This window comes from Magnolia sinica, chromosome 3 (assembly GCF_029962835.1).
Source record: "Magnolia sinica isolate HGM2019 chromosome 3, MsV1, whole genome shotgun sequence".
Taxonomy (NCBI): Eukaryota; Viridiplantae; Streptophyta; class Magnoliopsida; order Magnoliales; family Magnoliaceae; genus Magnolia; species Magnolia sinica.
In genome coordinates, this window is record NC_080575.1 from 77173781 (window position 1) to 77187053 (window position 13273).

Sequence of the window (13273 nt, forward strand, 5' to 3'; positions counted from 1 at the left end):
GGATTTCCACCATTCAATGGAAGTAGGGACGCAACACATGGTGGGATTATAAATGATTTATGATTGTTAATGTAGAGCTTCTTGTTGTCTTAGGTATACTTATACCCCTATTCAACAAATGGATGAATTATAAGTGGTAGTGTAATGTTGTCTATGTGTTTAATGAAATGCCTAAATGAATAGTTTATCAAAATTTACTTATCGAATGTTAATCCATATGTTATGAATGTTTGTTAACATGATTTGGATAGGAATAGGGCTATAAGTGTAGTCTAGGTAACCAGTAAGCTTCCACAAGTAAATTCGAAAGATATGGGTCGAACATTGACCATCGATAGTGGCTAGGCCACGAGGGGCGCTCACGCGCTCCATGCCAGTTAAGTTAGTGTACACCCGTACTAATTGAAAAAGCCTAAAGTCCATCGTCTCTGGACGCTGGACGGTTTACAATTAACACAAGCCTCATGGTGGGTCCCACATGGACGTGGCCCACCATGCATGCATATATGCATTTTATTATATTAATATAATATAAATATAATATATAATATGCCATTCAACCCATCATGTGGGACTTCCCACTGTCCCAACAGTGAACCTCACCTGAAATGTGGTGGGCCACTCCATTTGATGGATGGAGTATATTAATCACGATTTTGTGGGGCCCACTACATTTTAGGGGAGGATAGAGAGAGAGAGAGAGAGAGAGAGAGAGAGAGAGAGACCCACCTTATATCTTGGACTTCTTCTTCCACCAATGTAATCTAGAGCTCCAAGGGAACAAGATTCAATGGTTTGGATTAATTTTGGAAGGTTGGATTTAAGGGTGAAGAGCTTGCAAAAGGGTTGGAAATGGAGAGCTCTAATGGACATTGGGAGCTCTCTCTTGCTAGGAAATAAGAAAGAAAGAGGGAGGGAGAGAGATAAGAGAGAGAGAGAAAAATGTAATAAATGCATATCATAATGAATGTAAGAGAGCGGTTAGGGGTCTAGACTAGCTATAGGTGGCTAGGGGTCTAGACTAGCTATAGGTGGATAGGGATTTAGACTAGCCATAGGTGGCTAGGAAATATGAAGATGATGATGTCATGCACGCATAGGGTGGCGTGCCATGCCATAGGTGGGTTCCACAAATGCGATCAAGGTCTAAATAAAGCGCGGCCTACATCTTTTGATGTACAACTCGGATTGTCATACGAGACGCGGCGTTGGAATTGCAGCGACGATGCGGTCGCGAAGAAAAAGGGAGTAAAGAGGTCGAAGGTGTGGTTGTTAGAAGAGGTTTCCCTTCTTCCCTTTAGCCCACAAGCCCAACTGCTACCGCTTCTGCCGTCGGAACTACTCCGACGATGATTAAGGGTAAGATTTTAAACATTCCTTATAGACGTAAGAATCCAAATAGGTTTTCTCCAACCCTAACTAACCCCTGTGCTCGTTTAGGTGGCCAACAATCCTTCCTTGGAAACATATTCCTAGAAACGAGTTCGAGTCGGGCGTGCTACCAAAAGGTGTGAACTATAAATGGAAGTAGGGACGCAACACATGGTGGGATTATAAATGATTTATGATTGTTAATGTAAAACTTTTTGTTGTCTTAGGTATACTTATACCCCTATTTAACAAATGGATGAATTACAAGTGGTAGTGTAATATTGTCTATGTGTTTGATAAAATGCCGAAATGAATAGTTTATCAAAATTTGCTTATCGAATATTAACTCATATGTTATGAATATTTGTTAATATGATTTGGATAAAAATAGGGCTACGAGTGTAGTCTAGGTAACCGGTAAACTTTCACGTTTGGGTGGCCGAATTAAGTTGGCCACCTTGGGTAAATTCGAAAGATATGGGTCGAACATTGACCATCGATAGTGGCTAGGCCACGAGGGGCGCTCACGCGCTCCATGCCAGTTAAGTTAGTGTACACCCGTACTAATTGAAAAAGCCTAAAGAACCGGTTGACCTATTGCATGTTCACCATGTATGATCATAATTGTTTGAATCTATGACACCCCCTTACCAATTGCAAAGGTCTAGTATTAACTATTACCATCTCAATCCTCAAGACTCGTGAACTGGATATGGTGGTATGGGACACCGTGTTCGTGCTGTCGACCTACGCTGGGATGACGAGCCTCCCGTAGTGACCACGAGCATTACTTTTACAACTTGCCTTTCGTATACATTCAACTTGGAGTAACGAACCCAGACAGATCAGGAATTATAGGCGTAGGACCGTTGTGGTCGTCCTGCATCTAATAATTCAGTTGAGACTAATGACTAAAAGGGAGGTATCCTGGCTTTCCCAAACTACTGAATGAATAGGTATAATTAATCACTCGGCTAACATAATCATTCACCGCATTGCATTAGCTTCGAATATGACGAAAGAGGCGTGGTTGTCACGTGATGAGGAAGTGTTGTCATTTACAAAACAGGTGGTTGGAGCCATGTGTTGAGGGAGTGTTGTATAGTGAGGGCATGCATCATTTCATAAACTCCATTATTCGCATTAAGAAGAGTAATTAGGAAATGCTTGTTTTACATTGCTTTATCATTCCTATACTAATTGAATTGATAACATGTGTAACTCATGCTTTATGGAACCACTGGGTTGATCACTCACTCCCACTCTGGGACAGTGTTTTAAAACACCAACCAGACGTTGATAAAGATGTAGGGACCACTGAGGGCAATGCATTAGACCAGACAGGCATGGATAAAGAGGAATTCTCTTACTTTCAACTTTCGAATGGGCCGATGTAGGCCATGTACCACTGGACAGGGAGCGCTGAGCATATGGGTTTAGTTGGATGTTACATTACCATATTTTGTTTATTTTTTTTGGAACTATATATATACACATTAAACCCAGCCATGGACCCATACTCTGGAAGGAACTTCATGATATATGTATGTTTTTAGTTTACACATCTACTTTAATCGCATTAAACCTGGAGTATGGTACGTTGTTTAGTACAATTCTATGCATGCTCAAATGCCTAATATAAAAGAAATCAGGATATTGGCTCCCGTAAAATATAAGTGATGTTCAGAATCTCGGGAGTCGAGCTCTACTCAACCCTCAAAATTTAGGACGTTACATTATACCTTTATGGCTTGGGCATGTGTCTTGAAATTTCAAAGCTCTCATGATTCAATTTATTTTCTCTTTAGTGCAAGTACTATGTTGGAAATCACAGTTTTAATGATCAAATAAATATTACGTTGACGTAATGCGGTTCGGGTAGCAGGCCTTGGGTCGACACGTAATTCCATGAATTTTGGATAGTGGTGCACAAATCAATGTAAGTAATTCGCAATGCATGTTACATCACTTTTAGGATTGGATGTCGCAAATAATCGGTCCATAAATAAATCGTGTCACGTAATTCATCCAAGTCATGTGTTGTGTTATCTTGGGATAATCGCGTAAATCCACGTTACACGCCGAAAAATCTCCGTAGAATGGGATGTAGGGCAAGCCGGATAACTCTAAATCATTTTAAACATTGTGGCGATCACTAATTGTGATGAACCACATATACTTTGCTAGGCATGCATCTCATGTAGGTTGCGTGTGCATATTGATACCTCTTGTAATTATAAAGAACGGGACATATCGGAACTCTTGCATCACTTTTATGAATCTCTTGAATTATTGTTTATCTTAAAGATTAACTATCACTATGAGTAGGGCATTCACTACGCCAAAACAGTGAAAAAAGGACGGTCCAAAACTGTCTCAAATGACCAAAAAGGATAGTCATGGACCATCGCATGGGCCGTCATATTTTGACGCATCGTATTACTTAAAGGACAGTTGAAAACCATCATTCTTATTGACAAAAAAAGGACGGTCATGGACCGCCTCTTATGAGCCTTCAAAGGACGGCCATAGACCGTCATTTAAAAGGACTGTCATGGACTGTCCTTAAAAAGGACTGCTATGAACCATCTCTTATGAGCCATCAAAGGACAATCATAGACCGTCCTTAAAAAGGACTACTATGAACCGTCTCTTATGAGCCTTCAAAGGACGGTCATGGACCGTCCTTAAAAAGGACTGCTATGAACCGTCTCTTGAGAGCCTTCAAAGGACGGTCATTAATCGCCCTTAAAAAGGATCATGAACCGTCCCTTATGAGCCTTCAAAGCACATTTCCAAATTATATTTCATCGTATTCTTCCTGATATACGCCTGTTATATAATATATTTCATCATATTCACATTCACATCCATCTAAACCCAAACTACGTAAATCCATCCAAACATAAACTACATCCATCCAAACACAAACAATCTTATTCATATTACATTCATCCACACATAAATACATATAAGTTTAACATCATAAATAAAAAAAGGAAAAAAATCAGCAACAATTTTCTTTTTGTGTCTTTTATCCAATAAAAAAATATTCAACCAACAAAACATTATAATTCAGAATCATGTAGAATTACAGAAACTTCTTCCCAAAAAGTAGGCACTTTTTAAAATAAAACTAATGCAAGCAAATAACGCAAGAAAAGTGTTTCAATTCAAGTTAATAGAAACAACAACAAAAATTAAAACTTTGTAAAAAGGGGCATGTGTTAAAAGGGATACATTCTTATTTTTTGCCATGTGATTGGGCTACAATTTAAGTTAATAGAAACAACAACAAAAATTAAAGCTTTGTAAAAAGGGGCATGTGTTAAAGGGGATACATTCTTGTTTGTTGTCATGTGATTGGGCTACATTATTACAGCAATCGGGTTCGGGTTCGGGATCGAGTTTAGGTTTGGGTTTTCAAGTTTAGGTTTCAGTTTAGGTTAGGGAGTTGAGATTAGGATTAGGTGTAGGTTTAGGTTTAGGGATTTGAGAATACATTTAGGTTTTAGGTTTAGGTTTAGGTTATAGGTTATAGGTTTAGGTTAAGGTTTAGGTTTAGGTTATAAGCTATAGGTTTAGGGAATTGAGAATAGGTTAAGGTTTAGGTTTAGGAAATCGGGTTCGGGTTTGGGATCGGGTTTAGGTTTGGGTTTTCAAGTTTAGGTTTAAGTTTAGGTTAGGGAGTTGAGATTAGGATTAGGTGTAGGTTTAGGTTTAGGGATTTGAGAATAAATTTAGGTTTTAGGTTTTAGGTTTTAGGTTTAGGTTTTGGTTTAGGTTATAAGCTATAGGTTTAGGGAATTGAGAATAGGTTAAGGTTTAGGTTTAGGAAATCGAGTTCGGGTTCGGGATTGGGTTTAGGTTTGGGTTTTCAAGTTTAGGTTTAGGTTTAGGTTAGGGAGTTGAGATTAGGATTAGGTGTAGGTTTAAGTTTAGGGATTTGAGAATACGTTAAGGTTTAGGTTTAGGAAATCGGGTTCGGGTTCGAGATCGGGTTTATGTTTAGGGTATTGAGAATAGGTTAAGGTTTAGGTTTAGGAAATCGGGTTCGGGATTGGGTTTAGGTTTGGATTTTCAAGTTTGGGTTTAGGTTTAGGTTAGGGAGTTGAGATTAGGATGAGGGGTAGGTTTATGTTTAGGAATTTGAGAATACGTTAAGGTTTAGGTATAGGAAATCGGGTTCGGGTTCAAGGTTAAGGTTTAGGTTTAGGTTTAGGTTTAGGTTTAGGTTTAGGGATTTGAGAATACATTTAGGTTTTAGGTTTAGGTTTAGGTTTTACGTTTAGGTTAAGGTTACAGGTTTAGGTTATAGGTTTAGGTTTAGGTTATAAGTGTAGGTTATAGGTTTAGGTTTAAGTTAGGTTATAGGTTAAGGTTTAGGGAATTGAGAATAGGTTAAGGTTTAGGTTTAGGAAATCGGGTTTGGGTTTGGGTTTAGGTTTGGGTTTTCAAGTTTAGGTTTAAGTTAGGGAGTTGAGATTAGGATTAGGTGTAGGTTTAGGTTTAGGGATTTGAGAATACATTTAGGTTTTAGGTTTAGGTTTAGGTTTTAGGTTTAGGTTAAGGTTAGGTTATAGGTTATAAGTTTAGGTTATAGGTTATAGGTTAAGGTTTAGGTTATAGGTTTTGGTTTAGGTTTAGGTTATAGGTTATAGTATATAGGTTATAGCTTTAGGGAATTGAGAATAGGTTAAGGTTTAGGTTTAGGAAATTGGGTTTGGGTTCGGGATCAGGTTTAAGTTTGGGTTTTCAAGTTTAGGTTTAAGTTTAGGTTAGGGAGTTGAGATTAGGATTAGGTGTAGGTTTAGGTTTAAGGATTTGAGAATACATTTAGGTTTTAGGTTTAGGTTTAGGTTTTAGGCTTAGGTTTAGGTTATAGGTTTAGGTTATAGGTTTAGGTTTAGGTTATAAGTGTAGGTTATAGGTTTAGGTTATAGGTTATAGGTTATAGCTTTAGGGAATTGAGAATAGGCTAAGGTTTAGGTTTAGGAAATCGGGTTCAGGTTCGGGATCGAGTTTAGGTTTAGGCTTTCAAGTTTAGGTTTAGATTTAGGTTACAGAGTTGAGATTAGGATTATGTGTAGGTATAGGTTTAGGATTTGAGAATACATATTTTTTGTGTTTAGTTTTAGGTTTAGGTTTTTTAGGTTAGGTTTAGGTTATAGGTTTAGTGTTTAGGTTATAAGTGTAGATTATAGGTTTAGGTTTAGGTTAGGTTAGTTAAGTATAAGGTTTAGAGAATTGAGAATAGGTTATAAGTTTAGGTTTAGGAAATCGGGTTCGGGTTCGGGATCGGGTTTAGGTTTGGGTTTTCAAGTTTAGGTTTAGTTTAGGTTAGGGAGTTGAGATTAGGATTAGGTGTAAGTTTAGGTCTAGGGATTTCAGAATACATTTAAGTTTTAGGTTTAGGTTTAGGTTATAAGTGTAGGTTATAGGTTTTAGGTTTAGGTTAAAGTTTAGGTTTAGGTTAAAGTTTAGGTTTAGGTTATAGGTTATAGGTTAAGGTTTAGGTTATAGGTTTTGGTTAAGGTTTATGTTTAGGTTTAGGTTATAGGTTATAGGTTATAGCTTTAGGGAATTGAGAATAGGTTAAGGTTTAAGTTTTGAAAATCGGGTTCGGTTTCAGGATCGGGTTTAGGTTTAGGTTTTCAAGTTTAAGTTTAGGTTAAGGTTAGGGAGTTGAGATTAGGATTAGGTGTAGGTTTAGGTTGGGATTTGAGAATACATTTAGTTTTAGGTTTATGTTTAGGTTATAGGTTATAGGTTAAGGTTTAGGTTTTAGGTTTAGGTTAAGGTTAGGTTTAGGTTATAAGTTTAGGTTATAGGTTATAGGTTAAGGTTTTAGGTCATTGGTTTAGGTTAAGGTGATAGGTTTAGGTTAAGGTTAAGGTTTAGGCTTAGGTTTAGGTTATAGGGTATAGGTTTAGGTTTAGGTTTAGGGAATTGAGAATAGGTTAAGGTTTAGGTTTAGGAAATCGGGTTGTGTTCGGGATTGGGTTTAGTTTTGGGTTTTCAAGTTAGGTTTAGGTTTAGGTTAGGGAGTTGAGATTAGGATTAGGTGTAGGTTTAGTTTAGGGATTTGAGAATAATAATACATTTAGGTTATAGGTTATAAGTTTAGGCTATAGGTTTAGGTTAAGGTTTTAGGTCATAGGTTTTGGTTTAGGTTAAGGTTATAGGTTATAGGTTTAGGTTTAGGTTTAGGTTTAGGTTAAGGTTTATGTTTATGTTATAAGCTATAGGTTTAGGGAATTGAGAATAGGTTAAGGTTTAGGTTTAGAAAATCGGGTTCGGGTTCGGGATCGGGTTTAGGTTTGGGTTTTCAAGTTTAGGTTTAGGTTTAGGTTAGGGAGTTAAGATTAGGATTAGGTGTAGGTTTAGGTTCAGAGATTTGAGAATAATTTAGGTTTTAGGTTTAGGTTGAAGTTTTAGGTTATAGGTTAAGGTTTAGGTTTTAGGCTTAGGTTAAGGTTAGGTTATAGGTTATAGGTTTAGGTTTAGGTTTAGGTTAAGGTATAGGTTTAGGTTTCGGTTTAGGTTATAAGCTATAGGTTTAGGGAATTGAGAATAGGTTAAGGTTTTGGTTTAGGAAATCGGGTTCGGGCTCAGGTTCGTGTTTAGGTTTGGGTTTTCAAGTTTAGGTTTAGTTTAGGTTAGGGAGTTGAGATTAGGATTAGGTGTAGGTTTGGGTTTAGGGATTTGAGAATGTATTAGGTTTTAGGTTTAGGTTTAGGTTTAGGTTATCGGTTATAGGTTTAGGTTTAGGTTTAGGTTTAGGTTAAGGTTTAGGTTATAGGGTATAAGTTTAAGTTTTAGGTTATAGGTTAAGGTTTTAAGTCATAGGTTTAGGTTTTAGGTTTAGGTTAAGGTTATAGGTTTAGGGAATTGAGAATAGGTTAAGGTTTAGGTTTAGGAAATCGGGTTCGGGTTCGGGATCGTTTAGGTTTAGGTTTAGTTTAGGTTATAAGTTAGGTGTAGGTTTAGGTTAGGATTTGAGAAAAATTTAGGTTTTAGGTTTTAGGTTTAAGGTTTAAGTTTTAGGTTTAGGTTAAGGTTAGGTTATAGGTTGAGGGTTTAGGGTTATAGGTTATAGGTTAGATTTTAGTCATAGGTTTAGGTTTAGGTTATAGGTTCAGGTTAGGTTAAGGTTTAGGATTTAGGATTTAGGTGTTAGGTTATAAGTATAGTTTAGGGAATTGAGAATAGGTTAAGGTTTTAGGTTTAGGATTTACGGGTTTGGTTCGGGATCGGGTTTAGGTTTAGGTTTTCAAGTTTTAGGTTTAGGTTTAAGGTTAGGGAGTTGAGATTAGGATTAGGTGTAGGTTTAGGTTTAGGGATTTGAGAATACATTTAGGTTTTAGGTTATTGGTTTAGGTTTAGGTTTAGGTTTAGGTTAGGTTATAGGTTATAGCTTTAGGTGATTGAGAATAGGTTAAGGTTTAGGTTTAGGAAATCGGGTTCGAGTTCGGGATCGGATTTAGGTTTGGGTTTTCAAGTTTAGGTTTGGGCTTAGGTTAGGGAGTTGAGATTAGGATTAGGTGTAGGTTTAGGTTTAGGGATTTGAGAATGCATTTAGGTTTTAGGTTTAGGTTTAGGTTTTCGGTTATAGGTTAAGGTTTATGTTAAGGTTAGGTTATAGGTTATAAGTTTAGGTTATAGGTTATAGGTTAAGGTTTTAGGTCATCGGTTTTGGTTTATGTTAAGGTTATGAGTTTAGGTTAAGGTTTAGGTTTAGGTTTAGGTTATAAGCTATTGGTTTAGGGAATTGAGAATAGGTTAAGGTTTAGGTTTAGAAAATCGGGTTCGGGTTTGGGATCGGGTTTAGGTTTGGGTTTTCAAGTTTAGGTTTAGGTTTAGGTTAGGGAGTTGAGATTAGGATTAGGTGTAGGTTTAGGTTTAGGGATTTGAGAATACAGGTTATAAGTTTAGGTTATAGGTTATAGGTTAAGGTTTTAATTATAGGTTTTGGTTTAGGTTTACGTTAAGGTTTAGGTTTAGGTTATAGGTTTAGGTTAAGGTTTAAGTTTAGGTTATAGGTTATAGTATATAAGTTATAGCTTTAGGGAATTGAGAATAGGTTAAGGTTTAGGTTTAAGAAATCGGGTTCAGGTTCAGGATCAGGTTTAGGTTTGGGTTTTAGGTTATAGGTTAAGGTTTTAGGTTTAGGTTAAGGTTAGGTTAGGTTATAGGTTATAAGTTCAGGTTATAGGTTATAGGTTAAGGTTTAGGTCCTAGGTTTTGGTTTAGGTTAAGGTTATAGGGTTAGGTTTAGTTTATAGGTTTTGGTTAAGGTTTAGGTTTAGGTTATAGGTTATAGTTTTAGGGAATTGAGAATAGGTTAAGGTTTAGGTTTAGGAAATCGGGTTCGGGATCGGGATCGGGTTTAGTTTTGGGTTTTAGGTTATAGGTTAAGGTTTAAGTTATAGGTTAAGGTTTAGGTTTAGTTTGGAGGTTTAGGTTTAGGTTATAGGTTTAGGTCTTAGGTTTAGGTTTAGGTTATAGGTTTAGGTTTAGATTTAGGTTATAGGTTTAAGTTTAGGTTTAGGGAATCAGGTTCGGTTTCGGGTTCGAATCGAGTTTAGGTATTCTCTTATATTATCTACTATTGAACCTAGTATTATCTATTACATACTAGTAACATATAACTAATATTGGGGCACCATACCATAAGCTACAAGAATTTCATATCCTCCTAAACAAGGTATCATCCATTGATAACATACATGCATACATACATATATATATATATATATATATATATATATATATATATATATATATATATATATATTAGAAGTTCTTTATTTTCATTTACATTCACAAATACATTCATCATCCATCTAAGAAATTGAAACATTCATCATCCTCAAATGAGTAACTAATTCAAATAGGTGGATGTCATCATCCTTTCATGGGGGTCACCAAATAGATGTCTAAGAAAGAAAAACAGCAAGAGTTCATACCATGATACCATTCACACATCTCTGTCAAGGAACTACGTCATGGATGAGACATGCATTACCCTCAGTTCAGACCCATACTTCAGTCTTGAGCGTGTCCAAACTATGGAATGTTCAATACCGCATTCCCTTAGTCCAAAATCTGTAGTAATAATAAGTAAGCACAAGTAAATATTTGTATTAAAGAGTTAAAGGCTCATAAGCAAGAATAGTAAATACACATCATACCTAGTATTTTTCTATCTTTGTTGGTGGTATAAACCTAGGAGACGTGAAGATTGGCATCAGCAGATCATAAAATTAAAACTTGGGAGGCTTCACCAAACATTAGACAGCTTCAATTTGAAAAAAAAAAATTTGTCAAACTAAAAAATAAACTATACACGGATAAGTAGTTCACCGGAGATTTACCTAATATGTAAGAGTCAAGTTAGCATCAAAAAAGGACTTAATGGTCCCAATATCTTCCTGGTAGTCATTAAATAGATATGTCTGCCAAGGTATGAATGTGACAACCTTGTTAGAGACTTCTACTTCTATGGTTTAAATGAAGCTTTCGTCCATTTACAGAAATCTCAACTTGACTCATTCAAATGCAGCAGGTGCATGAAGAAATAAAAATAAAATAAAGTAGGAGATTATGCACTAAAAGAATTGAGAGTTTTAACTTAACGTACCTACAGAGACCCCATTTTTGGTTGATTCGACCAATGCTACATCAACAATATCTTTTAGATGGATGACTTTGGAACCTCGGCGAACAGCATTGCAGGTTATGACAGCCTTTGGTTTTCAATCCAAAATTCTTTGGGCAAGAGATGAGGCAAAGGGAGAGCACCAATCAGGTTAAGTGGCATCTAAAAGCGCTTATCAAATAAATGAATTTTTTTTTCACATGACACACGGATTCTATTTGAAAGGTGATTGCAATACAACACTTTCTTAATTATGGTACACTGCTATCATGCAAAGGGGCACGTCTGGTTGAATGCTTTTAGGGTGTGTTTGGTTGCACCTAATATCATTTTTTTGTGGGTCACAAAAGTTTTGGATCTAATTTTATCAAAACAGGTTGGATACTAGCAGATGGCAAGTCAAAAATGATAGTGTTGGAAATATATAAATACCCATGAAAATGCATTAATCTTGATCTCTAATAGATAATGAATTGATCTCATTTTCGTTTACAAAAACTATGCATTAATCTTGATCTCTAATAGATAATGAGTTCATGTTAAAAGTGATTATGTGATACAGATAACAATCTCTAATTCATAATTATTGTTAGCTAAAATGAGATGAACATATTTTTGGATCTACCAAACAGGTACTAAATGTGTCAAATAAAATTGCATATTCAACTAAACAGAAAATATGAAGTAGAATTGCTTAGTCTATTTGTTCCTAATATAAAGAAGCATGAGAATTAACATCTTTTAAGACTGAGATTATTGGCATTGTTAAGCCAGCATTTATTACATGATTAGAAAGCCATAGCATAAATCTAAGCAGAAATTGTAACATTGTAGCTTGAGAATAGCTTTTTTCCATCTAAGTTAAAAGTGAATAAAGAAAAAAACAAAAAACAAAAAACAAAAAACAAAAACAAAACAACACTGAACAGAATTCATATAAAATCTATATACTCATCCAAATCTATATAGTCATCCGTAGAAAACAAAATTCATATAAAAAACAAACCAACACTAAACTTTGGCATGCTTTAAGAACTGGTTGGGTATACCCCAAAATCACAACTGCATCTACTTTTTGGTGGTCCACCGAGCACCTGAGATTGCACAAACAGGAGCTGCATTTCACAGGCTCCCATTATCTGTCCCAAACTGATGGTCAAACTGTTTCAAGCCAAGGCAACTGGAAACTATCTGACAATACACCTGGAAACAAAAGCATGCTAACCCCAAAAAGGGATTCGACAATGCAAATCCCTAAAAAGGGATTCGACAATGCAAATCCCTAATTCGGGATTCGACAATGCAAATCCCTAATCAGCTATTCTAAATTGCAGAAAGCTACAGCAAGAAGGGAAAAGGTTTACATCATACCTGAGAATCAGAGATTCACGAGCAGCGGAAGGCCCTTGATCGCTATCAGCAGTGGCTTCTTAGGGTCCGATCCGTTGTACACCTTTAACTCCTCCGTGATCTCCTCGAGATGGACTGGAGGCGGCAGAGGCTCCATCTTCTCCTCGTAATCCCTCGACCACTACGAAGGAGGCGGAGAATCGAAGAAGTTGGAGACAACATAGTAGAAGGACATCGCTAAGGCTAGGACCATGAAGAAGGTAGTCAGGGAGAGGCCTCTGTAAGCTATGATGGAATCTCTCAGGGTGGCCCACAGCTGATCGACGGTTGAGACGAGATTGACGGTTGAGACAAGAGTAGCCATGGCCCAATTTCAGAGAGAGAGAGAGAGGGAGAGAGAGAGAGAGAGAGATTTCGGGTGTGAGAGAGAGAGATTTAGGGATTTGTGGTTGTGAGAGATGGGCGCGCGCGGGATGGGTTTTTGGGGTGGAACAGGGATGGTGTTCGGTGGTCTGTGGGCCCCACCATTATGTATTTGTTTCATCTAATTCGTTCATCCATTTTTAAAGATCATTTTAGGCCTTCGTCCTAAAAATAGGAGGGATATAAATCTTAGGTGGACCACACCACAGGAAAACAATAGTGATTGGATATCCATCATTTAAATCCTCCTAAGGCCCATTATACTGTTTATCTGACATCCAATCTGTTGATTAGGTCATAAAGGCCCAGATGAAGGGAAAAACAAAGATTAGCTTGATCCAATACTTTTGTGGCTCCCAAAAAGTTTTTAATGGTCGACATTCATTCAACACTTTTTCCTGTAATGTGGTCCACTTGAGATTGGGATATAACTCATTTTTTTATAATATCATAAAATGATCTATAAAA

At 36.7% G+C, this 13273-nt stretch overlaps 1 long non-coding RNA gene across 1 annotated transcript; it reads right to left on the reverse strand.

Annotated features, from left to right (window-relative positions):
* Positions 1–10263: 10263 nt before the first annotated feature.
* On the reverse strand, positions 10264–12431 carry LOC131238574 (uncharacterized). The gene is made up of 4 exons (XR_009167939.1): positions 11015–12431; positions 10749–10829; positions 10566–10652; positions 10264–10479 (listed from the first exon to the last, which is right to left on the reverse strand). It is a non-coding gene; the product is annotated as an uncharacterized LOC131238574 (long non-coding RNA).
* Between the last annotated feature and the right edge of the window lie 842 nt (positions 12432–13273).